The sequence below is a fragment of the Marmota flaviventris genome, chromosome 12 (assembly GCF_047511675.1).
Source record: "Marmota flaviventris isolate mMarFla1 chromosome 12, mMarFla1.hap1, whole genome shotgun sequence".
NCBI lineage: Eukaryota > Metazoa > Chordata > Mammalia > Rodentia > Sciuridae > Marmota > Marmota flaviventris.
Window position 1 is genome coordinate 11,622,515 of NC_092509.1, and position 13,699 is coordinate 11,636,213.

The window sequence follows — 13,699 nt, forward strand, 5'->3', positions numbered from 1 at the left end:
TACCAGGGATCTAGACGTGAGCTTGGGGCCACGCTGGGGCCAACCATGCCCATGGGCTTTAGTCTCTACACGGAGTGGCCTGAAGCCAAGAGTCAGAAGCAAAGCAATGTGATTCTTCTGCTGAGGAAACTGGTCACAGCCGTGGATGACCACATGGAATCATGGCCATTTGAATCTGCACAAAATCAAAATGAGGAGAGACAAGTGTATGCTGGCTTCACAGTAAGGAGCAACCAAAGCACCTTTAGAGATGCTCAGGAGTTGGCCTGGGGATGAACTGCCTCAAAACTTCAGAACAACACCAGCTAAGAACATGTACACCGGCTTTAATGCTCCGAGGTCACCACTCACGTCTGTTTTGCCGGGAATGTGTCTGGGCCTTGCAAACTTAAAACAGACTCCCTTACTTTGAATTTATGATCAAATGACCTTTCAAAAAGCCTTCAGAACTGCACTTGTGCATAAGTAGAAGGACTTACAGGAGTCTGTCAGATTTATTTTTCCTTTTTTTTCAGTGTCAGCTGCAAATTTGACATAAGTGTTGTCTCTGTCTTCAGAGATATCATTGGTGAAATATTTCAGACATGACAAGGGCACTGTCAAAGGATGAGCAATGAGAAGAGCATTTCTTAGAATGTGCTGCCCATATTCTGTAGGAGAAAAGATCCCAAGAGCTAATAGCTTTGGAAAATGCTAAAATACTGGGCTAATAACAGAGGTCGTGCTTCTCTTTGAAGAAGGCACATGGATGCATGTGTCATTGGACACACCACCTGATTTCAACCACAGGGAGCACATATGACCAGCACATGGCTGCTGCTCCCGGCACCCCGTGTCAGGCTGTGGCTGCCAGGTGGCTCCTCCTAGGCAGGGAGGAGAGCAGCACAGTACCAGCCAGCCTTCCTGGAGGGCACGCATTCCAGGACAGCCAGCCATGGTCCTGGCCTGCTGACAGCCTTGATGGACTCTTATGGGGCCTGCCGTCCAAGATGCTCTGTCTCCACCTGCCTTCCCCCAGCAACCCCGTACTTGGAGTCAGAGCTGTACTACGGGCGACACCTCCCCAGCCTCTCCCGGTTCCCTTACGTTGACCTCCCACGGAAGATTCCACCACATTCAGTCCCATCCCGATGTCTGCTTCTCAGACAACCCAGGCGAGCAAAAGGCTCATAGATCTTTGTACGCACACAAAAGAGCAGTTAAAGATATGAAGCAAAACCTATTAGGAATAGAAGAATTATATTAAAATGTTATATTCTGGGGAGATTTTAGTATATCCTTCCCTTCTCTAAGTCAGTTACAAGTTACAGACCAAAATTAAAACCATAATGAAATCTATGAATCCATAATCTGTCAAATAGATAATAAAAATTATTTTGTAAGTTGATAGAACAAAGAAAGGATTTCTTATCATTATAAAATACATTAAAAACGTTATAAAATTCACACTTAAAAATTAAGAAATATACCCCTAGAGAAATTTTGGAATAAGGAGGTCATCAAAACTAAAATATTGCATAAATTTTACCTAGAGAAATATGAAGAAACTTAAAAGCTTGCATTAAAAAAGAGATATTAAAAATAATGAAACTTTATATTATAGAAAACTAGGGAAACAATTAAAATAAACCAAAAGAAAGCAGGAAGAGGAAATTAGTGAAGAAAAAAATGAGCATAATAATAATTTTAAAACAATGGCAAAAATAAAAGAATGAATAATAAACCCAAGAGCTGGTTTGTGAAAATACCAGTATACTAGACAAACCCCTTGTAAATTTGCTTATGATAAAATTTTAAAATAAAGATTGAAGGGAAAAATGCATGATTAGAACAAGGGAGGAGACAAAACATATGTGTAATATACAATTATACAAATATATATAACATTTGACCTATAAAATGTACTAGGACATAATGATATTAATACATGACATCATGCATAAGTAAATACAGTGCATTACATATAATACATTAGGCGGTTATACAACCTTTTAATAACAAATTTGAAAACCTGGGGGAATGTTTAACTACTAACCAAATGTGAGTTGCAATAACTGATCCAAGATGAAGCAGAGAGTGTACAGAGGCTGAGTTGCAGTCTTGGGAAGGCGTCGGAGGAGCTGGTGTTGTAAGTCCACGTCCAGAGGATTCCAGCACTGAGCAAAGCCCAGACCTAGAGGCCAGATGGTTTCACTGCTCTTTAAACTGTCAATTCCAATCACATGAAAAAAGAAAAGCCTCCCTACTGGGTCAGTCATGAAGCTAGAGTAATTTTAATACAGAGTTCTGGTCAAAATAATTGTTTTACAAATAGATAATATTTAAAAATCTCAAACAACATTATGTATGATTACAGATAAAAGTTATGAATAAAAATATAGGAAATACAATTCAAGACTATTTGCATAGATTAATATACTGCAGCCAGCTTGGATCTGCTCATACATTGCAAGGATGGTTTGATACTATAAAATCTACTAAAATAATTTAAAACATAACAATATGGTCCTATCAATAGATCCTTAAGAAGCATTTGGAAAACCTAATAGTCACTCTAAGTAGGAACTCTGAAAGAATTAAAAAGTTGTAGCCATTTGATGACTTGAAAAATCTACTTGTCAAACACAAACAGAAAATATTCTAAATGGTGAAATACAAAATCAGTTCAGTTTTAAAATGAATATCATGGATTTCTGCTGTTTGCATTATAGTCCAATATGATGTTATATGTTCTAGTCAATTCAGTAAGCATTGCAGTAAAATAATTCATAAAAACTTTGACCGGGGGGGTGGGGGACACACCTGGCCTCTGTAAGCAGGGGAGCCTTTCCAAGGAGCGGTCGGCTGTTCCCTGTCTTAAGAAGATGTGCTCCTCTCTGGTACACCTGGCATGGGCAAATTCTTCAACATGCCACACCTGCAGCTGGTACACAGTGACCTCTTGGGACCCAGCAGCAGCCTCACCAGGCCCCTGTGCCCACCCCAAAGTCTTGGCAAGCTGGCAACCTGCAGTAGAAGAGAACAGCTGTTACTGTGGCTCCATGGAGTTTTATGCACATGGGGCTTTGGTGGGGTCTTAAGTTGTGGGCTGACACACACGGCTGTTCCCCTGCATTTAGTGAAATGCTGTGTGCAGTTGGACCCCCCAAAGCACCAGACGCATCAAATGGATTCTCCTTATACTTAAAGAGGATGGTGTCTGTGTTCTGGTTAAAGGATAGGTCCAGCTTTCACTGGCTCCTCTACGCCAGGGCTTTGCAGTTTGGCTTTCATGAAGTTTTCAGAGCCTTGGATAGAACCTGCGAGGGGAGGAGAACGCCTATCTCTGGTGCACATCACTATGTTTGGCTGCCTCTGCCAGAGCTGAGTTCTTTGCCTTGGCTCCTACAGAAGCTGCCAAAGGTCAGATTCAAATCCAACCAGGCTGTGCCAACACTTGGAGGGATGCAGCTCCCAAAATGTATAGGGAAGAAGGCAAAAAAAGCATTGCTCCCGGGAGGGCTCCTCTCTGTGTGGGACAGACACTGTGCACCCAAGGTGAAGGCCGCCTGTGCTGAGCATGCTATTGGAGTGCCACTCAGGTCTGTGGTTCCTAAGCCCAGCAGCGAGTGAACAAAAGCAGTGCAGCTGGTTGGGACATCTGGGGCAGATGACACAGCTAGAGTCTTCTGTGCAATTGTCCCTTACCCTGCTGATTCTGGAGTGTCCATGCTCCTCAGGTCCTCAGAGACTTGGACCTACAGGTGTGTGGCAGGGACTTTGCCCATGTCACCATGATCGGCACTCTCACTCTACTGTGGCAGTTCATCTGTGGCTCCAGGAAGGTCCACCTCAGCCTCCCTGCCCTCTGCCACCTGAGAGGCCAGAGTTCACTCAGCATAACTCAGGGGATAAGTCAAAGCAAATGGGGACTGATTCTGCTTGTAGATCAGTGTTGAAAAGGTGTGCAAAAGCAACTTTCATATATTTGACAGTGTAGGAAATTGTCTATTCCTGATATATAATCATTGTAACACCTTAAGGCAAGAGTCTCAAACTCAACTGTTGAAAGAAACACATCTGTTCGTGAAAAAAAAATCATAAAAATATTGAAAGCAATACTACTATTTGTTTTTACTTTCAATATAATTTTATGCCACCCAAACTCAAGAGCTTCTATTTTAAAAGCCATCTTAATGGGAAACAAAATTATTGGATTAAAGATAAAAATACAAAATTTTATCTTGCATTATATTAACAATAAAAACTTGACGTAAAATGGGAAAATATTTTTACAGTAGTTCCAAAAAACTATTAAGAGCTAGGAATGATTTTAATATGAAGATAGAGGTCCCAAATAAAGGTAATTATAAAATCACACTGTGGGACATGAATTAAGTGCTGACTGTCTCAGTCTGTTCGGGATGCTAAACCCATCACATGCTTAGTGGCTTCAACAACCAACATCTCTTCCTCCCTGTTCAGGAGGTGGAAGTCCAGGGTCAGGCTATGGGCTGGTGGGATTCTGATGGGGGCCCTCTCCCCTATTGCAGACAGTGGCCTTCTCACTGTGCAGAACAGAACAATGAATTTCCCTGCACTCCCAGAAAGGCACTAACCTCCATACCTCACCTTCATACCCTCATGATCCTAATCACCCCAAAGGCCTGGCCTCCTAATACCCACGTATTAATGGTGAGGTTTTAACTTAGGGATTTTAAATGGATGCACTCATCCTATAACATGGAACATGAGGAGACATACGTGTGGGAATTAGAGAACTTAATCTCACAAAATGCATGTTTCTAACCTTACATCACATGGTTACTATAGTTCTAATTAAAATCCAGTGGCAGAGAATGTTTTGTTCTTAAGTCTCCTTTCTCTCTTTCTTTATAAGAATTCAGGACTTTCTGGTGATGAAACTGTGTTTACCACCTTCCTTTGCTTCCTGTGGAGCTGGTGCTCTCAGGTTTATGAAGTCAAATGGAACTTATGAGTGTCACTAAATGAAATACATGAAGACACAAAGAGCGGAAGGCATTATGCCAAACTGGGAGTACAGATCATGAGGGGTGAGGTTTTGGATTATTACCATCATACTTTCTAAATAGACCTGAAAGTACTATATTATATTTTTAAAATATTTAACAAAAGAAATAAAAATAGTGGAGATCAGAGACCATGTCTTCCATTTCTTGAAAATTGTTTAGACCCTATAATGGTTTTGAAATGTCGTCTGAACTAGAAAAACCTAGTGAGGGAAAGGGAGTGAATCTGGCATTCTCCGTGTGTCCCATTTTATGCTTCAATTAGAAATGGTGGTTTTGTAATTCCTTGCCTTATGTCATTGGGCAAAAAATGAGCTCATAAGAGAACATGCATTCTGCAAAATTAGCTTTTTAGAAAATGCTTAAAACAGGAGTGTGTTTGCTGAAACCCTCTTAAGAAACCAGAGAAGCCGGATGGCCTCTGGAGGAACCAGCAGCTCTCCTCCCCCATCTCCCACCCGCTGCTCCTGTTCAGGGCTGACTTGAAACAGAGGGTGGAGGCAGCAGTTCTTGTGAGATGGTAGGAGGACATCAGGGAAGTGCATGAGGACCTGGCTGGTGGGATGGGGTCAGCACCTACAGATAACACAGGTGGCAAAGTGGAAAGGCTACCCACATGCTCATGTGTGTCCTGGTTCCTGCAAGATTCCGCCTTGGGCAGTCCCTGGTCACCCAGGGCTTTGAAGCAGATTATCTGAGTGCTTGGACAAATGTGCTCTGAGTAGGGCTTAAGATGGCTCTCAGGGAACTGGTGCTGGAAGACAGCATCCAGGGCAAACCGGCCCCTGCCTTCATGCAGCCTTGAGCTTTAGGTATCGCGAAATTCAAAATGGCAGTGCTTTAGGAAGCCAAGGTTCTGGGGAGACAAGAGCCCTGTCCAGATGCAGGTCAGCTACTTCCCCAGGGTGCCCGTGGCCCCTCAAGTGCTCCTGCCCTTGGTGCAATGCCTGACGTACAGGACATACTCCAAGTTGCTCTGCTGAATGTGTGCGCCAAACAATGAGATTTCTTTAAACCTTGGGTTCCTGAGAGTGCTTCCTCACACTCGCAGGCTCTGGAGATCTTGCCTCTGGATGTCTCCAGCCCCCAAGGTGAACCATCAGTGCTCAGCAGGCGGTGTTCCTAGGCTAGGCAGGAGGCTTGGAGACGTGGCCCTGGAGTGCCTCAGAAAGACCTGCTGTCACAGCGAGACAGTGATCTGTGGGGAGAGAGGGGACATGGGCTGCGCCACTTGTACTTTGCAGGTGTGTGTTTTATGGCTACTCCTGGGCCACCCTGCAGGACCGAACATGTGTGTTGGTAGGGCCACCTCCCTCCTCTTTCCTCCCCAGGCTCCAGTGAATCTAGGCCCTGCAGCCTTCAGAGCTGTTGCCTGCTTCCAGGCACAGATGTACCTTGTGTTCCAGGAAGGGTCTCAGGAGAGCAGTGAAACAGAACGGTGTTGGGTTTTGTGCAGGAAACCTTTTTTCCACCCTCTCAACAACCCCAGCCTTGCCTGTTGTGGCCAATGCTCCACCCGTATTGCATCCTGTTACTCTTCCGGTCTCCAAAGCCCTGAGTGCATTCTCAAGTAATGTCTTCCTGGCTTCCCAGACTAAGAGGAAGGAGGACCGTGCAGTTCTGTACTTACTCTGCAGGTCTTGGCGTGAGAAAAGGGCTCTGCATTCATTTCATTAATAACACAGATGAAGATCTTCTGCCCCCCTTCTTCACGAGGTCAAACTCTGTGCTAGATGCTCACCTGAATCACTGACCCACACAAAACCAGACTTCCCATGTCCTAAAGTCATCAAAACGCATAATCCTAATTCCCCTGGGGACTATTTCCATTTTCTCATTTATAAAGGGCAATGTGAACTGTTTTTGTTTTTTAATTAACTAGCTGTCCCAAAGTTCAATAAAACCCATATTGCTTTGCTTCACGCCTGTGTGGGAAAGTGCTCACATCCAGGCTGGAGTGAGAATCCAGGTGATGTGGCTTTTGTTCCATGTGGCCCTTGGAGGATGGAAAAACCAAAATCCCACAAAATATACCAGTAACTGAGCCTTCCTTGGAGACACAGAGCAGTGGCCATTGGGTTTACCTGAATGCCAGTCAGAAGGGAGACCACAGTGGCTGAGCCACCCATGGTCAAGCCTGTGGTGTGGGCTGCCCTGAGGGTTTCAGCCTGACCCTTGGTCACTTTCTCTGGCCCTCCTGGCTTGTGCCACTTCAGGATCTCCCTGGCACCTTCTGTTCTTCCACTGATAACGCAGGCTGGGGCTCTGGCTGCTCCTGTCATAGGCAGGGCCCTGTCTCTCTGAAAGGCCTCTTTCCTCTGCAAGGTCCCTACTTCCTATGGGCTTGCACTTCACTTCTTGGCTTCTCCTGGGTGTCCAAAACTGCCCTGATTGCCAAGCCCAGGGTTGGACCATCGCAGGAAGCCCCTGGCCTTCTAGCTTCACTTTGTGCTTTGCCAGCAACATCTCCTGGGTCCCCACCACTGTGCCATGGGTCCTGGCAAGAATATCCTGCTGGCTAATGTTTTCAGAGTGAGGGAGGACCTCCTGGGAGCAAGAGAACTTGAGTTCCAATTCCTGCCAGGAGTATCCTCATCATACTGAAGCACAGGTCCTCCATAAATGCAGGGATAAGTCCCCACTGACCACAGTTTTCCGCTGTGTAGGGGTGTAAAAACAATACTCTTGGTTCCATGGGAACCCTGCTTTGAATCTTAGATCTTGGTCTTTCCCCAAGCTGATGATGTGCACTGTACGATGCCCTCTCAATGCTGGGCAGCCACAGGGGTCACTGCCCACGGCCAGCCCTGTGATCACCAGGGGAACAGCAACACTCCACAGTCACTGGGAGTGGCATTTTGGATCTTGTACTTTATTTCCACATGCCCCCATGTGTGCAGATGCCCACCTGTGTGTACGCAGCATGTTCAACACTTCCTACAAACGGGGCTCTGTGCGGGCGTTTGTGTGCACCGTAGCCTGCGTGAGCGTTCTCAGCAGGTTGAAGGCAGGCGAGGCTGAGCGGGGAGTTTGGTGGGTCAGGGGCACGGAATGCCTTTCCACTTATAGCAGGTGTGTCAGGAGGGGCCCTCTCTTCTCTCTTCCCACCACATCCTGGAGTCGCTGAGATTTCCTCTAAAGGAAAAGGGGTAGGTTTTTCCCACACACCTGTCCACAGCAACTACCCTCTTCTGCTGATCTGTGAGCCTGGGAGCAGCTCCCTAGGAGCAGACACTGTGAGCTGCTCATCCCAGGATACCCTGGAAGATGCTTCTGTCCTCAGAAGCCCTGCTCATCTTCCAGTGTGTGTTGAACTGTGTCTATAAGACCTCCTGATCCAGGAGGTTCTGGTTCAGGAACCCATCAGCCCCTAAAGGGTCCATGACTCGCAGGGATTCTTCAGCCGCCTTCCAATTGTGTGTTTCTCTGTGTGGGATTTTTATTTTCCAGAGGCAAAATCTGCAGTGTTCATCATATATTCAAAGAGGCCTGCGATGCTAAAAAGATTCAAGACAGATGTTTACTTGAACTACTTTCCTCATTCTGATATCCCATGAGACTCTGATCATGTTTGCAGCTTCACCACCAAACCCGGACCTAAAAAGCATTTATCTGGGAGTGTCAGGATGGAATTTCTGGGCTCCATCTGGCCTGCTGGAGGCACCCACGTTTCTAAAGTGGGCATGGCATGCACCCACCTTGCTATGATTAATGATCTCCAGCAACTTTTGAGGTTTACTGGGTGATACCACAAATCATTTTCTGCTTCTCACAGTAACCACCTTCATCAAAGGCCTCTGGCCCCTGGAGACTCCCCAAGACCTTTCTAAATCCACCTGCCCTTGACCTGGCCTGGCTGTCTTGAAAGGCCAGAACAAAGGCCTCACAATGGCAGAGGGGTCACTGCATCCTAGGAAGGTTACCTCAGAGAGCTGAGGATGCTTCCTGTGTTTGGGGAATGCAGAACTCACCAGAGGGGCAGTCTAGGGTGGCTGGGAGTTGGAGGCCACAACCTAGGACTCTGGACATGGCAATTCAGTGGGTTCTAACTGCAGTGAACTCTCTCAAAACTCCATGCAGTTTTTAAATACTTCCTGCCCTGATCAACACAGGGCTCTGTGCTCCCTTCTGTGCAAATCCCAGAGGCTAGTGCCTCTTCACTGCAGACCCCTGGCCTCATTTGTGGTCTTTGATTGCATGTCAATGCAATGTCTCGGACTTGACATTCCAGCCACTAACTCCTGATTTGTCTATCATTTCACAATCTTTGCAGCTTGTGTTCAGCATTGGTGGGCTTGTTAGACAATCTCAACCTCTCACACTGAATATCACACTGACAGAAACCTACAGACCCTGCTTCTATCAGCAAGGCCCCGTGATTATCCTGTGAGTGCAATGACCGTGAGTTTGCCCAAGGCTCCCTGTGAGTACTTGTGCCTGCCGAGGTCACTGCAGCTTGCTGGGCATATGGTTTCTCGATTCTGTTTCTGAACTAATTCAAAATGTTGGAAAGCAAAGACCATGCCACCTCGCTCTTTTGCAGAATGTAATTTTTGACAAATTTAATGTAATCCCTCTTTTTATTAGCAGTCCAAATAACATCTTGGTTGAAGACAGTGGACCACCCTCTGTGCAAGGACTAACCTGAGAAACTGTGAGTTCCAAGAGGGTTGTCTCCTGCAAGTGGATCTGTACGCCTTCTTTTATCATGAATAATAAATGTGTATAAACATAAAGTGTATTACACATAAGTTTATGCATATTTGTTTTCTGTTCTAAATGAAAGAATACTTCAGCTCAGATTCATGACCAAATTTGGCTTAAAGAATGATGGGGGTTTTAATTCTAAGGACCCTAGTTTATTTTGGTCCACAAGTGTTTCAAATCTTTGCAAAAACACTGATTCAGCTTTTGAGGTGGGGGGTCAGGTGCAGGGGCGTGACCTGGGGTCGTGACCCAAAGACCTCTCCAGTCCCCATTCACTTTCTTCCTGATTTTGGTTGAAGATTTGACTGGGCACAATCTCAATCTCTCTCTTTCCTATTTTTAAATTCCTGTAGGTCTTCAGCCCTATGTTTCCTCTCCACTGTTTCCTAGCAATCCTGAACACTTCTGTTGCAAGTCCTCTTCATGAAAATGAGGGATAAAAAGTGATATTTTTTTGTCCCAGATCCAAATGTGTGAAATTGTCCCAAATTTGCTCCGGGTGGTTTCTTGGCTCTAGGTCATTTGATGAATACTTTAATAATCAAACAACAGTGGGTTTTAACGTCTTGCCTTTGCATGTGGGCTTCTCACTTCAGACACTCACGGCTTCCACTTTGCGGGGGCTGTGGAGCTGGAGGCCCTGTCCTTGCAGCCTTGGCTTAGTGAGAATGTGGTCTGCACATAGCAGTCTAGGTGACCGCCCTCCGGGCCAGGATTGTCTTAGAGCACAGTCCTGTCCATCCCCTGCCCCTGAGAACTACTTTTTCTCAGGCTCTCCTGCCAACCGGTTTCCAACCAGGCTCAGAGAAAAAGAGGCCCTGGCAGGAGCCAGGAGGATGGAAGGGAGAGAGGTGGTCCTGCCTCCCCTCCTGGCCCTCGCCCACCTGATGGCCACTCCATACTCCCAGACCCTAACAGACAGGCTGTCCCTGTGGTCCCAGCCTCTGTCTGGCCCACATATAAATCCCTATTCTCCAGTGTGGGTTCTGGGTGTGCCGTCGACATCCGTTTCCTAGGGAGCCTCTAACAACAGGAATTTACTTTGTCAGCGTTCTGGTTAGAAGTCCCAAATTGAGTTGTTTGCAGGGCCATGGTCCCTTGGGACTCTGGCCTTACCTTTCCAGGATGCTGGCATGGCCACAATTTCTGCTGTCCCTGGGTCTGCCATGGACCCTTCTCATTCCTGTCTTGGTCTTCACCTGACTCTCTTCCCATGTCTTCCCCTTTCCATAGGACATTAGCCATGTTGGATCAGCAGCCACTACTCCAGGGTGGTCTCCTTTGAACTCACCCAGTTACATTTACAATGATCTTACCTCCAAATAGGCCCCATTCTGAGGCACTGGGAATTAGGACTTCAACCTGTCTCTGGGGAATCCAGCTCAGCCCTTAACACCCCTCTGCCTCGGTGGTGGCCCGCTGCAGCCGCTGACCTCTGTGGTCTTCCACTGCCTGCTGTAGGCGGCCCAGCTCTCTGGGGGCCTTCCCACCACATTCTAGGTTAATTCCCTCTGCTGGACTCTATTGGAGCTTCGTTTCCTGGCCAACCTCCACGGACTGTCCTCAGAGCCAGGGCTCCTTGGCTTTGCCTTTGCACCTTCCTGTCCTTTCCGTGTAATTACTGGCTTGAGGACCAGGACAAGACAGGGCCAAACCTGAGGAATCAGAGCAGGTGCCTCTCTCCCCACTAAAGCTGCCTAGGACACACACTCGCTTTAGAAAAAGCCTTGAGCAAACTGGTGCCCACGGGAGGTGGGAAAATCTGAAATGAGTAAGATGGGGCTCCCCCACACAAAGATGTGTTTAACGGATGCCAATCATGGGCCTCCTCAGTGAGAAGCACAATCAACCCAAAGAGCAACTTGGAATGTTTCCAATTTCCTTCGCCTCCATGACACTCCTGAACACCCTTGTTTTTCCCCAGTTGCTTTCATTGTCACTTGGTATAGATCTTTATGTTCTTACAGGAAACTCATGCCTGTGACAGGCGAGGCCCTTTGTGCTGCCCCAGAGCAGCTGGGCCTGGAAACACCGTGGCTCTCTGTTGGCTCTGCAGGAGGTGGTGTGCTCTCCTTGTGCACACCATTAACAGGCTCTGTGAAAACCCTGACCAAGTGTCATCCATGCAGGTATTGCTGTCCCAGGGATACTATCCACTATCAAATGAACTTGGGGACACATGGGGGTAAATAACTGTCAATCAATGGGCTATAAGAAGCTGCCTAAAATAATGGATGCAGAAACTTCCTCTGGCCAGATTTATACCACACCAAAGTCAATGAAAAGGGCCCTGGTTTTCTGAATAGAGTCATGCAGTCATCTGCAGGCAGCAGAGGACATGTAACTCTGTGTATTAAGTTGATTCCTGGGCCATTAACTGACTAATTTGTTCAGCAATAGTTGGCAGGATCCGTTGCCCATCAGGTCTGCTTCTAGGCAACGGGAAGAGCGTGGAAAACAACCAGTGGGGGTGGGGGTGTCCTCAGGGAGCCTGAACACTAGTGAATCACAGACAGTGACAATCCAGCATGGCAGTGAGCCAGAGGGGCCTTCATGGGAACCCTGGGAGATGCACTGGAATGGCCTGAGAGTGATGGGGTCATGCCTGGGGCTGTCCTCCCAGAGGGGCAAGCCTCTCCAAGGAGGCAAGGCTAGTGCTGGGTCTGAAGGACAGAAGATGTTCTATGCAAAACTGGGGAAGGACATTCCAGACAGAGAGAAAGTTAAGTATAAACACCAAACCGCAAGAACAAACTCAAGGAGTCTAAGGAACATAAGCATCAATGTCTGAGCATGTCAATCAGTGGCCAGAGATGAGATGAAGTCAGAGGGGTGAGCAGGCCAGGTTGGGTAGGGTCTTGATGAGTTGTTACTTCACTTGGTCATCAGTGAGAACTTTGGGGAAGGTTTTCATGGCACAGAGAACTCCATCATCTCCCATGTGTAGCATGGACATTGAAGAAGAAAGGACCAGGGAGACCAGGGTGGCCCAATGAGAGATGGTCCCTGGCTCCAGGGTGGATGGGCAGCTGCAGGGGGCACTTTGGAGGTAGGGTCCACAGGATCACCAATGAACTGTGATGGGGTATGTTGGGCAGACTTTCTGGTGGCTCCTGCATACCCCACCTCCTGAAATTATTTTTGCCCTGTGTAGCCCCTCTCTAGAGTGTGGATGGGCTGAGACTTGTTTCTGCCAGGATAAGGGAACATGATGGAATGGGGATTTGGGTGTTCATGTGAGATTGTGCCTTCCTTCTGGCTGGCAGACTTCACTGGCTTTCACCTTGGGGTTTTGAGGAAGCCGATGGCCGTGTGACAGGGAGCAGCACCTGTCCAGTAGCCAGCAATGAGCTGATGCTCCTAGCCTAGTAACCTATAGGGAATGGTGTCCTGCTCAGCCCAGTCTCAGCTGCACCTCTGCTGGGCAGCAGCCTGTGAGAGACACTGTGTGCACCCAGCCCTCAGTCACTGGGGTCACTAGCGCTTCAGGCCACTAAGATTCCAGCAACATTGCTGTGTGGCAATTGATCACTATTGCCTGGGGCGAGCAGAAATGAGGAGTTGAGACTGACGTCTAGGCCAGAGCAGAGGGTGGAAAGTAGAATTAGCTACTGAGACAGGGAGGCCTAGTGAAGAACCGCTTCAGTGGGTCACAGTGGGTGGAAGCTCCTAGGAGTGGCTGGACAGGTGTGCATGGAGCCCAGCAAGAGGGACAGTCAGCTCTGCTCACCATCCAGGCCCTCAGGTCTGACCACAGGGCAACCCCAGGCCTCCCTGTTGATGGTGCTGGGGTGGCCACCCAGGCAGCTCCTCTCCTGCTCCTCCCACTTTGCCAGGCTCGCTTCCCTTATCCAGTGCTTTGGGGCCTCCTGGTCTCCGTGTTACCATTCCCTGTCTCCCTTTACCCCAAGCGTCCCCTGTATCAGGTACAGCTCACCCTGACTCCCTCCCACATCTTCTTC

The 13,699-nt window shown here is 47.4% G+C and overlaps 1 pseudogene; it reads left to right on the forward strand.

Annotated features, from left to right (window-relative positions):
• Positions 1 to 2,864: 2,864 nt before the first annotated feature.
• LOC139707891 (solute carrier family 25 member 3 pseudogene) lies at positions 2,865 to 3,557 on the forward strand (annotated as a pseudogene).
• The last annotated feature ends 10,142 nt before the right edge of the window (positions 3,558 to 13,699 follow it).